This window comes from Opisthorchis viverrini, assembly GCF_000715545.1.
Source record: "Opisthorchis viverrini unplaced genomic scaffold opera_v5_198, whole genome shotgun sequence".
In the NCBI taxonomy this organism is placed as follows: domain Eukaryota; kingdom Metazoa; phylum Platyhelminthes; class Trematoda; order Opisthorchiida; family Opisthorchiidae; genus Opisthorchis; species Opisthorchis viverrini.
The window spans coordinates 103,848-120,616 of NW_008751849.1; positions in this window are offsets into that span (position 1 = coordinate 103,848).

Here is a 16,769-nt window from a genome sequence, read left to right on the forward strand (position 1 = left end):
TTCTTTCAGGATCCTTGGATGGACCTCGTCGGGCCCCAACGCGCAGAATGGGTTGATCTTGTGCAAGAGTTGACGAATGTCCTCCGCCGTGAAGTGGCGCATTTTGCAGCTATCAAAATGCGGGTAAGTTGTGGAAAAGTATGTCGCTACACTTCTTGACCACTAGATAACACGGCACTGATACATAGGAAAATATATGGCGGAATCAGAGCCACAAATAGGAATGTGAGCCTCAGTTGCAGAGCCATTCGCATCAGCGCAAGAAGGCCCCTTGTCGAACATGATTTCCAATCCAGCCCTCCCTTATAGTTAAACAATGTGCGGCTGCGTTGGATTCAACGGTGCAAGTGGCTGCCAAAAACGACACAGGCCGGGTGTACAAGCGATGCGACTACAGAGTAGTTTACCTCAACTTACTTGACCGGGAACACCATAGATACAGAGAAGATCTTGTACGCACACGATCCTGAACACCACACTCACGATTGAGCGCCCATTATCCAACCAGATGCCAGGTAACAACAAGCGAAATATGACTGATAAATCCACGAGGTAGGTTCTATCTAGGAACGTAAGGCGGAAGATTCTTTTATGTGCACTAAACTACAGTCAAATTAATGCATGCAATATTCCTATAACGTGCTCATATGGCCCTGACGTCCCGGATTAAGTCATCTTTCTGATATCTTACTCTTCGTGTGCCTGGAGGTCCAAAGGTGATGAATTGTTGGAAATGCAAAAGTCGAACTCAGCTCTGGAACTGAACGCGTTTTTGCTGGATCAGACTTAAACGGAAAGTTGTATTCGCGCCCTGTGAAACCACGTCTATGTGGTCAACTTGGGATTGGCACTTGCGGCCTGGACCGTTCTAGTTGCTCTGACTGTCAAATGCCAGCAAGAGTTTCCAACATGTGTTCTCGCTCGAGCTGCTTCAGTGATTAGGGCGCAAACTCATTGATCGGGAGGTTCGTTGTTTGCATCCAACTTCGGCATCCAACTTGACTTGGGCGGCCTTGCAGTATGTCAGTGCTTGTCCTTCCCTCGGGCGTCATGGAAGCTAGGCACTCACAGGTTGTAATGGCTGAACAGTTAAGTACTTTTTACTGCGCGAACTAGTTCCGATCTAGTGCAAACCAGTCGCAAACGCAGGCGGACCTTATGACCGTTGGGTAACGATGGATAGCTACAAGCAAAAACTGGTTCACACTATAAGATGATCAGCATGTCTAAGTCCGAGACCTGTCATTTGAAACAATAGGCCGAACAGTTTGAACGCCTGGATAGTTTGCCTCCTACAACATGGACTCTGGAGGCACCTACATGCGAATATAATGCAACTACTAATTTGAATCACAAAATCACAAAATAACCCTTTCAAAGATCTAGGGGGCACCTAAACCGGCTGCTTTTTTCTACGCCTGTTAAAATGAACCAGAACAGCCATAGAAACTGACCGGAAAACAACGTTTACAGTATGCGGGATGAAGGAAAAGTGTTCGCAGGATGGTACGCATCAGCTGTCATCTCTGTCTTCAAAAAGATACGCTCGGACCGTGTAAACCATCATGAGAAAAGTCTGGGAGCTACGATTCCCCTTAAGTGGTTGCACGCCATCTTTCTTGTAAGATTGGAAATAATAATAGTAATAATATTAACGTTTATTCTCAACTTGTGGGTGGTATACCGTCTGGTTTGCCCATTTGTTTACGGTCAAAATGAAGCATGACTGGGGGATCTGTGGTGGTGCGGAATCACAAAAAGAGGATAATGTAATAAACAGTGGGGAATATCCGATGAAATAATTATAGGTTTCTCCCTCAACTTGTTGGGAACAATGAGCATGAGGTCCGACTAGTTCAAAGACATAGCCAGCCGGCATGAACATAAACTCAAAACCATTACTGGCCATGAGTGACCTTGGGTGATTGGATGAACGGCCGGAGTCACAACGAGCAAAAGTGCCGCTGGCTATTCGGACAATGAGATTGATTTCTCGAAATCTACGGCATTTTCAGACTTGCCACTTCATAGTGTAGAATCACCATGTATAATGTATATGCTCCTGTATTATTGGAAAGCATTTACTATGGCGATTTTTTAAAGTGAGCGAATTCTCAAGGTCAGTAAACACCGCCGACTGTGAATACGCCACCTGATGTTAAAAAATCGCGACTTGTGGAAAAGGTTGACTCACATACAATGAACGTAACTTTCAGGTATTTTTCCACCGGAACAAATTTACTCAACATTCTAGAAATTAACTGGCCTTTGGAGATGCAGCATATGCGTGGGCGCATTCGTGCAAACAAATTTTGGTCGATGATTCTTTGTTGCCAGTACGAATTCCGTCGTCCACGCTAATTATTTGCTAAACATCGTGCACGTTTGCTGGCAAAAACCAGAGTTTTTCATTATAGGTTGCGAATTGTGCTAGAAAGACCTCGAGGATCATCGATCTTAAACTACGAACATGACTAACACGCGGATAGGGGTGCACGATGCTTAACTAACTAGCCACTGAAGCCCTGAGAGGAAGATATAATTTAGGTTATCAAAATATCACCATAGGGCGGGCGGCCGACAAACAGGTAGAGATACTTACCCCAAACCAAAATCCAGCGACTGTGTGGTCGTAGATGCCTGTTCACACAATGCCATCAGTGGTTATTCCGCATGTCTGTTCACTGCACTTTTAAAAAAATACGAGACTTACATGAAATGCAAAGGGCCTCATTAAACAGACAAACTTTTCGGAGCGGACGGGTCACATGAAGTCATCTTCGTCTCTTTCATCTAACGGGCACTCTATAGAGTTAATCATAGTTGTCAGAGGTTTACTGACGACTATCCAGTAGTTCCTCTCTGGACTCGAAAACACGGACGCACACAGACTTCCGGGCACACTGTTCTGAGACTCTGTGCTTCGGTCCAGGTCAACAGCATAAGACGCCACCTTTGCGGACCGGGCAGCAAGCACACCTCTGCGTTTTCTGGTTGAGTTCGGAGCTAAGAACCAAAAGTAATTTATTTTCATGTGGGCTCACATTTGGGGCAAGCCTGAAGAGCACAACCACACAGTGGGCAAGTTTCACCGTCACAACAGTCGGCGAGATTTGACACACCATCCGTTGCACAACAACGATCGCTGGTAGTAGTAGGCCGGTCACAGAGCACACAGAACCCCAAGTAAGCGATTCCAGACCGCCATCTGGGTTGAGGTGCAGTATCCTCGACCACCAACGGCAGATCGTCGGTTGCAGACTTTGAGGCTTGACGCAGCAGGATTTCGCCCTGAACAATCAGCCGCTTAAATATGGCGGTGGCCCTCCTGGGTTCCAGCCTCTGAAGCTTATCCATCACCCGATTCAGTTGCTTACGAAGACCGTCGAAAGCTGTCGGGGGTGGTTTGGGAACAAGTGTAAGTGGTACACCTTTTCCCGGTAGGTTGTAATCTGACAGCCATCGTTGGTGGATTGGAAAGCAAGCTAAGAAAAAGTCAATGATGAATAGTTCTTACTGCTCGGAACGGACTGATCTCGAAATACAGAGAACAGGTGCACACAGGGGAGCCACATCGCCTGGTAGAAAGGGCACGTGCATTCTCCAGCACAGGTGTCGACAGTCTGGGAGCATCTAAGTGTTTGCACCACAAACTATGAGTTAGTTTACGGAGCTCGACCTCACCTTGTTTGTTTCGACACTTTCATACGGCAGCCGCGGCGGTCGCGGACCCAAGTGTCTCAAAACGAGAGAGCATGCATATGTCGTCATTCGACAGACTACGTTTAGAACGTAGGCGTCACCCTCCAGGATTTGCCGCCTGTCGCAGTGGTACGACGTATGCATCTCAAACTCCCGCATGAGCCACTCGGCGTGCCGGGACACCTTTTGAATGGCATGCTCCAACGTGTCGGAGTGGTGCACCTGATCTTTAAGGCGCCCGTTCGCATTCTCCAGTCGGTTGTTGGTCACATTACCGAAATGAACCATTCCGGACTGTGCGTGTATGGCCCATTTTCGGGTGATGTACAACCAGCGAGCCGTAAGATAGGAGAGAAAACGGGGGTCGGTTCGACGCAGAAGCTGTAGATCTTGTCGGAATCTGTGTGCTTGTAATATGATGAACATAAAACCTACTGTACAGCATTGTCCAGGCGAGCCATGCGGTGAAATATGTGCCGGCTGTTCGCAGAATGTGTCTGTGACCATAAATACATGGATATTAAATGATACATACGTGCTTCCTGATGGCTTTGCGGACGTGAAAGTAGCAAAGCATAATGTCACAGCCGAACACTACTCTTGCCGCACGCATTTGCGCCGCCAACTTGTCCATTACGAAGGTCCTGACCGGATACGCTTCGCCCATCATTTCTTTGAACAAGCCGAACAGTTTACGCATGGGAGCAAACTGCTCGCTCTCTACGAACGCATACATAACCGGACGCCCGGTTCCCATGCCGTCCGTTATCAAGAATGTGTATAGTTTATATCTAAATACCGAATATTAGATGCTTTAAAAAAACTTACCCAAGGCGGTTTGTTGCATGTGTCCCGTCCACATTCACTACGTCGGGAAAGCGTCGGAATAACGCTATCTGCTGCCATCGGGAGAAACATATGTGGCTATAGTGACCTTCCTCTCCCTGACACACAAGAACGCGTCCGGTCTCCCGAAGTTTTGCCAGGACCGAAGGCATATCATCTGCTACATTAAAACCCAACCATTAGGCACCTACTCAACATAGCCGGTCGACACTTCCGGCGGTAGTTGTGTATATCCTTAGTTGTAAGAATCTTTCCGAATTCATCCGCCACAAACTGCCGCACCTCAGATGACGGCGTTCCATATCTCAGCAGGGCCTGGCATGTGCCCAACTCGTCTTCGGTTAGGCGTCGATTGACTGGAAGCCGATCGTACAGAAACTTTGACAGTTTGTGGTTGTGTTCCAGAAAATAAGAGGTCACTGCCAGTTGGTTCCTTTGCCTCCGTAGACAAAACCGCACTGGACAGCTGGTGCTTCGCGTACTTTTTTATTAGAAAATACGCTCGGCTTACTAGCTTCTTCGGATTTCACGGATTCCTGTTTGTCTTGAAGGGTGCCTGCTGCATTTGTAGTACACCCATTCGTAACGCAAAATAGCGTTGGTGCTTCGATTACTGGATGAACGCACAAATATCACAGAGTTATCCTTCATGTATTCATTTAAGGTCTTCTCAAACACCGTGAAGGAAGAAAACGATACTCACAAATTTCTCAGCGAAGGCCACTTCCGAAGACATAGCAGACGAAGTTCAAAGGCGAATGTGCGCCAATAATTTTCAAAAGAGAGCGATTAGAACCAATCGCAAAAAAATGACGGCAGATGAGGGGGATTTTCAGCCTGAGCATATATGCAAAGAAGTGCAACATTTTGACGTTAAATTTTTTATTTCACCCGCATGGGTTTTGCAGAAAAATGCATCGTGCGTCGAGCCGCTGCCAGCAAAAGTGGAGATGAAGATGGGATAATTCGAATTGGGATCACATGTAGAGTTTTGTATCAAAAATGTGGTTTTAATCTGAAACTGAGCGGACTTACAGGTTGCATTGTTATAGGGAAATCAGGTGTAGGGTATAGGTTGGATGGGGGCAAGGTGCTAATACACGGGGCGACCCGAACACCGCACACGGATTTAAACTTATGGAGAAGGCAAGCCGAAATTGCAGCAGAAAAATCAGGCTAGCCAAATGGGGGCAAATATTCATCGGGTACATAAGAGCCCGTCCCAGAGACGGGACCGGATGAAAAATCTGCTCACCCACAAGGGTGGTTAGAACGAAACCCAAAGCTCACGACTGAAGATGATCTGATCTAGGTAGTTGGCAAATTCGTCTACTTGGGTGGCGGTACCATATCCTGTGCTCTGAACAAAGATGATAAACCATCCAGATAGGGAAGGCCAGGAAGGCTTTTGTTAACCTGTATCACCTGTGACATAGCGTAGTGTCAGCTGGTCTGCCAGTAGAAAAGCTCAAAGTGCTAAGATATCCACCTTACCATCACATGGGTTTGAAAGTCGGCCACTCAGGCCTGGAAGTGTCAAAAGCTTTCAGTATTTCCTCATTAGTATCTTCAGAGCATTTGTAACGGTCGAACGGTATCTTCGAGTGACGCGTAATACCAGAACCTCCGGGGAGGCAAAACAAAGTCGGAGCTGGGTTTCTATACGGCACTATTAGGGTAAGAGAAATTCACAATTTGTGCAAACCTCGACAGTAGATACGTGTCCAAAACTAACAGTCCGCTTGGACTTCAAAAGTGCAAAGCAAGGGAGCAAACAGGCTCCAACGTGCGACAGTCACACGTGCAAAGTCAGATACAAATGGCCGGATGACCTCAAGGCCAAATGGGTGAAGTGGTAAGGACAAACAAACGTCAGTTCTCATATACACACTAAACACAAAAGTGGGGCGGGGATTACAAATGGGGATATAATAAACGTGGGGAATTTCATTGTCAACATAACGGATGATACATCATTACCCGAGTCTGATGGGAACATCGATCGGTAACGCTAAGTGCATCAGACGATTTTCATGTGCGGCGCATCGCATACACTGAGCGTATAAATTGGCCAAAGGGGGCCAAGCAATGACTTAGCACTAAAGCGAGCAAGCCATTGCTACCGAACGCAGCTTCGCTGATCGCTCCGCCAACTCGGGGCAGGATATATCAGTAGTTACAGATGCCAATGAACAGAGTCCGATCACGCACTCTGTAAACGCAAGCCTCCACAATGTTGCCTCTATGTATGGCTCACTCTACCTCTACAACCGAGGGTTCACTGTCACACCTAGATCCACCAGTCAGCGATATTAGCCTCCAACTCCAGTTATTGCACCCCAGTTATTCTAGATCATTGGCGGACGTAACCTTGATAGATATGACCTGTGTATGTGCTGCTTCAGACAATAATAATAACGTATGGGTGGTGGTTGAGCATACGTGGGAAATGGGCGATGTAAATCTGCTGCCCTACCAATTCTAGATTTGGGACAGGCACTCTGTCAGACAACACTTCATTCATTACTCACCGTGAACGTTTGTGTAGTTGTGAATGACCCGACTGTAGTGTGATAGATGGGGTAAATATGCCTATCGCCAAGGCTGTGGTCGGGTTCTCTGATTTAACGCAACGTGGTTTATCCAAGAATCTCAAGGAACATGTGCACCAGATTACAGGACGTACCGTCTTTTAGCACTTGTGGGACGTAGTCTCCGGGAGCGGCAGTTTTCCGACATCTGCAGCTCTTCAGCTGAAACATTGCTCGTGGTTTGTTCGTATGTTGCGCATTCTAAGTCATTATTCACCCGTCGTTGCATGACAGGGTTTACCGCAACGTGACCGTTTGTGAGCTTTTGTGATTCACTGAGCCAAACTGAAGGGTGGTCATGGCACCTCTGAGGCCTCTCCTACCTTATGTCCAATGGTAAGGGGTCTGACCAACACTGGCTCCTGGTCCCTTAGTGATGTGGTGAGAACATGCCCAACAATAGCTCTTTAAAGATCCTCGTCACCCTCGTCGACAGCAGACCAAATGAGAATGCTGCCAAAAACCGCGCAAACTTTTTCCAGGTAGGTCTTATAGTAGAAAGAAGGAAGAATGGTACAGGGAGGATTGCCTATGGCCGGCCTTCAATAAATACTCGGGATGACTACACCACCAACACGCAGTCAGACAAAGGGAACAGAAAATGGAAGCATGAGTGCCTGACGGCACGACACCCACAATTTGGGAAATAAAAATTATTATGATGACATCGGTCAGTCGCCACATCTTTCAGTATTTTCAGCTAAATACAGGGAACATAACGTGGAACCAACCCTAGAAGTTGAACCACATCAATAGCAAACACACTTTTTGTAATATCTTTCATTCTCCTCTGCCCTGTGTGATGCTGCCCACCCATAGATTTCTGCCTCTCCAAATCGGGCGTGGAACGTGCGACTATCCTCCATAGGAGATCAAGCGTCACTCAACCGGCTTAGCCTGTGCTAGGCTGAATCCCATGCCGAAACTTCTTAAATGCTTCCGGTTAGTGCTGCTGGGGTCTAGAGGCCTATCATGCGCGCGAAAGACCAAAGTATCTGTTCGCTTGCCGGTCCAACATCAAGGCAAGCCCTAACTGCCCGAACGTGTGGACCCAATAGCCCACCGCAATTCAGTAGGTTCCGAATGCCGGTTGCTAATGCCGCGTCAAGAGGCCATCAGGATTGCTAGAATGTCATCACCCCAAACGCGCTGAAGAAGTGTTTTTGAACTGGCTCTGGCGTTTAAAATATGCCGTGACTTCTGTGGGTTTTTTGACAAGATCACTAGCTTGAGCGGTTCGGTCCTGATGTCATAAATGTCACAAGATCGTAAACGCTGCCCGCACCTTGATTATCCGCCCAGTAGCTTCATCTGTAGCAGTACGATCTAGGCTTATGCGGTCACAAAGATACGTCGTCCGATGAACAAACTCAAGCAGCCCGACGAAAAACAACGAACATTGGCGCTGCGAATAATCGTACTGCGAGACACTGCGGAGGTAAAATTACACTCTCCTTTGAGGTAGTAGTGTAAAGGCAATGAGACGTCTACCCCAGGTGACCAATATGCCATAGTTATGGATTCAGTGATGTTGCCTTCCCTCGAGGAAACACGGGCTAGAAAAGTTGGGCCCAATTAACCACACATCATTTGTCCAACGGTTGACCGTGACCGTCGGTGAGTCATTCACTATGGTCAAAATAGTTTTGGAACCAAAGACTCGGATGCTGCTCAAAAGGCTGCTGCGCTAGGGGTGGGACAGTATTGTCTGCTCCCTGCGCTTTCGGGCCAGCCCCCCTGCGGCCAAGTGTGTCAGAATATTTAGTCAATGGCTCCGGGCAGGGTCCCACAAGAAAACCATAGTAACAGCTGTCTCGCGGTTCAGCCCCTTGAGTTAGAGACTAGGAGCGTAGTCCCAGAACAAAACCCCTACATTTTTTACCACACTGTGGGGCAGATTCTTGAGTCAAAGGCTCAAGGTAGGGTACCTCAACTAGACTCCCTTCTTCGGCCTGGGCAACCGAGAAGTGCTATTTCCCTTGCGGGTATTTGCTCACCGGCCTTCTTCCACACTCTCTCCCACCCATCGTAGAATGCAGTGCAGTCGGCCCATTTACTAGTCTCCTAGGAAGTATTTCGTGCTTAAACCTTCGCCCAGAAAAATAAGCCGGGGACATAATAATAAGGCTGGGACATAGTGGCGGGGACATAGTAAGAAAATATTCAAGCTCAGGGCACACACATTCATTAGACAATTTTTTTTCATTTCGGGTAGTAGCTGTGTGGAATGACCTTCCTCCGACGGTTGTACACGCTCCTTCTCGAACCCAATTTAAAGCACTATTAGACATTTATTTATGCGAATCCTGGCGCTGGCAAGCATACTGCCCCGCGCTGATCACATAAAGAGGAGTGCTACACCCTTTTTTCACTTGTGCCTTTCAGGTGAACGACAGCCACCGACCGACAAGAACAAAGCTGACCCGAGAAACTTGGGCAAAAGCCTCGATCCTGTGTATCAATCCGTGAATCCGTGAAGCCAAAATTATCACTTGACAAATCCGACCCAAGTTGCTGCTTTATTGTGCGCACTTTGAGCCAGATGGGACAACGGGCATCCCTTGTTAAAACCTTGGTTTGCCTCCCCCCTGTCGATTTGTCCGGAGGCCAGCTAACCCTAACAACCGAACACCATATCATTTTGACGGATGTCGCTTGCAGGCTACGGACCAAACGTAAGCATGCCCTGATTGGTCAAAACGCCAACCAATCTGAATCGAGCATGTAGCTCGACGCTCCTCACCCCCTCACTGAGATTTTAGCACGACGTTAAGAGGCATTCTGTGATTACCCTATAAATACCATTGTAATGATTTTTGTTTGTCTTGTAGTATATGTAATATGCACGCTATGGAAGCACCAGGGGACAGTGATTCTCCGAAGGCAGGTGTTCACGACAATTTCTGTGGATGGAAAACAGAAACAAAGCTCATGAGCCAAAGCCCAGTAAGCAAGGTTGTACATCACCAATACGTACATATAAATCAATCAAACTGACAGACACCGTATACTACAGTCTTCGCAAAGTGCTGTCTAAATGTACCGTGCCTCGTGATATGCCATAGTGGGGGGTGCAGGTATCCAAGACCCGATACAGAGTTGCAAAACCGTTCAACAAGACAAAACACGATGTATGTTGTCTCCGAAATACGCATACAACAACCCATCTCGGTCGTTCACCTCAAGCCGCTTAGGGCGAGTTCAGATATTCCACATTTAACTCTTCGTGTATGTGGTTCTGACGCAATGGCTCGTGGTATATGCGGTATAGGAGTTGCACTCAGCCCCAGAGCCGAAGGCGCCTTACTGGACTGGATCCCAACCGCTCTGTGTGGCTGTCTGGCTCGACTAACATCAATGCAGGTCGGTGCGATAAACGGCTTTTATCTGTCGTATCAGCACGCGCCCAGACAGATTGCAATACTAAGGCAAGTATGGGTTTCATCAAGATCTGCCGCGACTGCTTCGGTCAGCAAGAAGGACGGATATAGTAATCTCGGTGGGTGATATAAATACCATAGTTAAACGACTAAGTCCGGAAGAAGTACATTTAGGTGGTTGATTTGGAGTCGGTGCGGAGCGTAAGGAGAGCGGCTTCTTCAGTTGTGCGCAGATCATCGTCTGTTCCTGGCCAGCACCAACACAAACGTACATACCGAGTTACTTGGAGACCACCTATTACAAGACATTCGTGGACTCAATTGGGCCACATGGTTATCCGTTACCGATGGCGAGCCTCAGTTAATTGTTTCGTTCCGTCTGGGGTACGCAACTTGACTGTAATCACGCCATCGTGCGGGCCCGCTTAACACTTCACTTTCCGCCAGCACTATGCGTGCCAAAAGAGAAAAGCTCTGTTCATCAACTTCGCAAGATTCACTAGCTGAGGAGTATCGAGTTGATCTGGCTGGAAAGCTACGAGAAGCGCAAAGTCATGTAGACGACGAAGATTGCTTGAAGGATGAATGGGAATGAGTTAGAGAAGCAATGCTGTCAGCCTTCAGAACTGTTTGTCCAACCTATGTAACTCGACTCAACGAACGCTGGATATCTTCGAGATCAACAGGCTTTATTTCTGTCAGAAAGGCCATACCAGCAACTAGCGACTTTGATGGCGCACGTAGATCCCTCAAACACCGAATAATCAGGAGCTTGAAGAATGAAAGAGAACGCTGATGGATTTCGAAGGCCCAGGAGATGGAGAAGGCTTTCACTGCTGGCAACCTCCGCGCCCTGTTTCAACTGATCCGATCAACCGATCAAAATAAGGCTAGTGTCAGTGAGACAATGTGCGAAAAAGACGGAAGAGATATTCAATCCCTCAATCGCCGTCTTGGGCGATGGACTGAGCGCTTCCAGGAACAGTTCACCTGTTCTCCTTCAACAAAACCTCTGGAAGAACCAAGCGGGCCCGAATAGAGCATTGACACCAATCCACTATCAGCAAGCGAAATCAAGCGTGAGATTCCAACCCTGAAGCGCGACAATGCACTCACCCGGATGGTCTGTAAACTGTGCTCTTCAAAGAAGGTGGCAAGGTCCCAGTGAACAGCCTGACGACCATACTACCGAAGATTTGGAACGGAAACAGAATACCAGCTGAATGCAACTCATCCCAGTTCTCAAAAAGGGCACAATAACGTTTGTGAAACCCATCGTGATATCAGTCATCTCCATCGCATTCTGGCATTATTTTGCGCAGGTTGATGGATTATCGGGAAAGACAGGTTCGTGAGAATCAAGCTGGGTTTCGCCCTGGTCGAGGATGCGTCGACTGTATCTTTACCTTGAGACAAATTCCTGAACAGTGCCACTCCTTCAGACGTCCCACGTTCGTCGTTTTTTATTTGAAACCTGCTTTTAATTCTGTCGATTGTTAAAATTTTGGCAGCGTCTGGCGATCACAAATGTCCCAAATTTCTACCCCTCATGAGGGCATTGTATGCAAACTTCTGTGGGAGCATACGAGTGTACGGCAAGCTTTTGCCTAAGTTTACTACGTCCAGTGCCGTAAGACAAGGCTGCCCCTCTTATATTTCCTCTTCAACTTTGTTATCGATATGCTGCTTGGGGTCTTTCTATCTGCCTCTGAAACCTCGGGAGTCGAAATCCTCCCGGGACGTTCACTCGTAGACATTGAGCATACAGGCGATATTGCTCTCCTTGGTTCAGATCCTTCCTAAATAACCCTACCGTACGGTTTGGCCTGTTCTTCACACCTGCAAAGTGTAAAGTGCTGCTACAAGACTGGGTTGGATCAAACTCAAACCTCATGCTTGCAGGTGAGTCAATCGAAGTGGTGGATAAATTTGTTTACCTGGGCAGATGCACAAGTTCCGGTGGACTGGCTAGAGAGGAGATAACTTCTTGAATTTTAAAGGCCAGGGCAGCTTTGCCAACTTCCGACACCTATGGCGCCGACGTGACGTCAGTTTGTCTGTTAAGCGCAGAGCCCAGTAAATACGCCACCGCTGGCAAGAGGTGGCAAATAGGGGTGGCATGTTACGCTTGCCACCGGTGGCTAAAAGCGGCCAAAGGTGGCAACCCAAAAGTTCACGACACTTAATCAGTGGTACATTCAAACAAATCGGTTTCAAAAATTACTTTGTAAATAGTATCCAGAATATCCTATTACATTTGTTTTCAGGAATTGAAGTTCCGTAATCATCCTCAAAGTAATAATCGTCATCAGTGTTGACACTGATGCTCCCCTGCCATAAAAGCATGAAGTTTACCTACTTATATTTAAAGCCTTAAAATGAATAGAAAAAAGAGTGGGTGGGGGACCTAGTGCTGGCGTTTAGTAATCATTCAGAGGTGCCTACAAATATAAGCGCTCAATCAGACAATATGGAAAGAAACTGGCAGCACGAACGCCATTGGCATCGATCAGCCTCCATTTCTTACAATGTCTCCAGCCAAGAGCAGGAGGAGTCATGGTAATCCCATCCTGTAAGGCGTAAAACACCAACAAAACCAATACTCTTCGTAATCTGTTTCATACCCTTCTGTCAAGTCATACTTTGCCCACCTCGTGGTTTGCGTCATTCTGAAGGAAGCGCGAAGAATAACACTCATCTGCGTATGCAGTGCTTCGACATGCGTAGGATATGGCCGAGTCGTCGTATTCGACTGTGTTGGACGTTTCCCTGTTAGAGCAAATACCCGGTTTCTGATCACCTCGTTACTAGTCCGTTGACGTTATCCAAAACTAGCAGCGCTTCTGAGGCATCCGTGTTAAAAAACGGAAGACGCTCCACATCACCGTCAAAATCCAGTGATATGCCTTTTTTATGCCACAGGCGACTCAACTTAGCAAACGTGATTCGAGCCTTTGAGGTTCTTGCACTGACGTCAGAGACTTCTAACATTCTCCACAACCTCCATCGGTTCTCGTTAAATTGTAATAAGTATGTTCAAAGACTGAAAGTTCTGAAGCATGACGTTGCACTTTGGTGGTGCTAGATGCATGCCGAATGATGGTATGACGGTGGTCAGTATATTCAACAGGGTTTGTGCTTCGGCTTGGTCTTCAAAGATGAGGGCGATGCCGTCTGAGTACTCCTGGTCGACGAGGTTCTCACAAGCAACAGTTTGAACACTGGAGTATTGAAAACCTTCCGGTGTTCACCACATTATTTCATCAGTGACGAAGTTGAACAATAATGGAAAGAGTGGACACCACTTCTTGTAGGGAAGCTTTTAGGGAGCTCACCACATACTCTCACTCGCCCAGAAGTATGCGAATATAGGCATCAGATTATTTTCACAAACTTCTGGGGTATAGCCTCTGAGCAAGTGTATTTAACAGCATTGACCGGTCGACAGAATTGAACGCACCTTTGAATTCAAGGAACATTAGATTCGTGGGTCGTCTGTACATGTGGTATTGCTCCAATACCTGAAAATGGTGTTGTTTGGGGCGGTTTCTTTCTCCCAGACAGACCAAAACGGAGTAGGCAGGCACTGACTGAGAAACCCGCCGCATCATTGTACAGAACGGATGAAATGTCGTTGGTACAAACAGCACGATGACGCTTGAGTAGAGCTGTGCACTCGGATACTTCTGAGGTTGTAGGTGGCTCCGTTTTCACAGTGCACCTTTCTGCTGAAGGCCATGATTCCGGATTAGAGGTAACAGGTGGCCAGCTGAATTGCTGTTCGAAGTATGGCGCTCAGCGGTCCAACCATTCTTCTTTGCTGGATATCAGAGAGCCATTCTGGTTCCTGATAATTTCGCTGACAAGAGGCTTTCGAGGACCGTCGAACGGATCAAGTAGAACGGCCTGCGGACATTTCCAACATTTTTGCCTCTTCCATTTCTTCGGCTTTCAGGTCCACCAAACGTTGCAGTCTGCTTTAACGCAGTCCAAACTGGCGTCGGGTAGTGTTGTGGTTGCGGCCAGAAGGGAATCTGTCGCCAGGCCTCCAGCGAAGCCGTGGTCCTATCGGAATCAGTGCTTAGATGATGTTGGCTGGGTTGTTCCGCAAACAGAATTTCCGACTCTGGGTAGCGCTTTGTTTATCTTTTCCCAGTGGCCATTTATGTCTGACATCGGGCCGTCCGGTAGGCGTTCGAGAAGCCTGCCTGGTTCTGATAGTTTCGTTTGATTTTTTGGTCCACTCGCTTCTCACTGGCTAACGTTTTGTGTAAACCTGTAAAGCAGCAACGTACAAGTGGATGGTCGGGGTCCACATTGGTTTTCCAGAAGGAGCGGCAAGCAGTGATCGACCCTTACCACCGATAGCTGACGACAGTGTGGTCTGTTTGGATTCGAGGCTGGTTGGTTGGTAAACACCGCGTTGTCAAGCGATTTCCGCTGTTCCGGGTATCGGTACTGCAAAGGAACGGTCTGTGACCGGCGCACATCTGAAGCAGGCAATCTTCGCTGTCTGTGTGTCTCGTGTCAAATCCAAAAAAATCGTACAGCCGTAGCATTCTTCCGGTGCCTAGCTGTCATCCAAAGGAAGAAAGCACGAGGGCTGGGATATTGCCAAGTTACCCAAGCCTAGACAGGAGCAGTCGAGATGTTGACGTTAGGTTCAAACCACGGACCTTCTGGTCCGTAAGCTGGCACCCTAACCACTGAGCTCTCTGTAGTCCAGTCTAAGACGGCCACCCAATCGGGCATCACCAGCGCTTAGCCTACTTATCTGGGCGTTCATGTCACCAGCAACCACAACAATATCTGAGCTTTTAGTCCATTTTAAAAGAGCACCTAGATCGTCATAAAAACTTTTCTTGGCAAATTCAGAGCTACAGTCATTTGGGGGCGTAATCAGGCACAGTAAACAGGGTGCGATGGACATCAGTTTCTCTATATTCTCTCACAGACGTTGCCAAACGAACCGCGCGGAGGCGACTATGTGCTATCTTTGTCCTCTGATGGATCAAATGACCGGTAAATGACAACCGTGAGACACTTGTCGCTGCCGCGTGAACTAATGATACCGAAAAACGCCCCTGGCATGTTAAGCACTATGCTGTTCAAGACTACTGAAATGTCTCAAATCCGTAATTGATGTAGATTCTGTTTCTTATGCTGTGCGTTACGTGATACTAATTCGCATCTTTCCTGAGTGGCGGATCAAGTAACGCAGCAAAATAGATTGCAAATGAGCCAACAAGAAGAATACTTTATTCATTGATGGAATTTTTAATATGGTTGCATGCGATTGTGAGCAGTGGCGTTTCATTGAGGAAAAAACGGGTGTGGAGGTTACACAATGCAGTCTAGAAATGGCTCTGCTTCACCAAAAACAACACCGGAGCTCGGTTTGTTAGTTATCATCTGTTCCATGATGGATTGTCCGGAGAAACCTGCGGAATCTCCCTACTGAACTCTGACTACCTTTTTCCTAAGACAAACCGTGTTAGAAGCGGGTATCATGGGGTGAACTTTACACCAGTGTCATCGAGTTCGTTGACCATGGCCTCCATCGTTATGATCTAAAGCCGCAGATGAGTTAGTGTAGCTGAGGAGACTTGAGTAACCAAATTGATGTTTATTCAGGATAAAATGGGTGTACTGTGACTGTACTGAGGGTAAAGGTGAGGCGTTCATATTGGCTGAGTATGAGTAACAAGGTTCTGGTTCAGTTGAAATAGGAAGAGGCTGACGGGGATTGTTATACCCTTTGGTTCGATTGGTCGACGAATTGTCGCTGGGTCCACTTCCAATTACTTCTTCGACCGCCGTCGGAGCCAAGCGATGGAAGTCGAGCGTTTACCTATGTTGCATGCATTCCAGCTTAACATCCACTCAGGAAGAGTCAGTTCAAGATTGTGTGGAAATATTCGTTCATGGGGCGTCATGTTTATTGCCATGATGAGTAATGGCCTGAGAGTGTGGAGGGCTTGGGAGTATCATCATCATCAGACAGCGATATCAGTGTTAGCAGTGATGCTTCACTGCCGTACAACCATGAGGTTCGTCTAGTTATATATATATATATATATATAATTATATTAAAAGTCCTAGGGTGAAAAAAAGAGTGAGGGACGGGGGACCTAATGCTGGCCTATGTCAAGCATACTGTGGTGCCTACACCTCCAACCGCTCAATCAGACAATCTGGAAAGAAACTGACAGCACGAACGCCACTGACATCGATTAGCCGCCATTTCTTG